Source organism: Arachis duranensis, chromosome 9 (assembly GCF_000817695.3).
Source record: "Arachis duranensis cultivar V14167 chromosome 9, aradu.V14167.gnm2.J7QH, whole genome shotgun sequence".
Taxonomy (NCBI): domain Eukaryota; kingdom Viridiplantae; phylum Streptophyta; class Magnoliopsida; order Fabales; family Fabaceae; genus Arachis; species Arachis duranensis.
In genome coordinates, this window is record NC_029780.3 from 57,186,210 (window position 1) to 57,186,464 (window position 255).

The following is a 255-nucleotide window of genomic DNA, read 5'->3' on the forward strand; positions in this document are numbered from 1 at the left end:
CGTGTTTTGGGCGTTCAACTCCGGATCATGACGTTTTTCTGGCGTTTAACTCCAGACAGTAGCATGTACTTGGCGTTCAACTCCAAGTTACGCCGTCATTCTTCGAATAAAGTATGGACTATTATATATTGCTGGAAAGCTCTAGATGTCTACTTTCCAACGCCATTGAGAGCGCGCCAATTGGAGTTCTGTACCTCCAGAAAATCCATTTCGAGTGCAGGAAGGTCAGATTCCAACAGCATCAGCAGTCCTTTT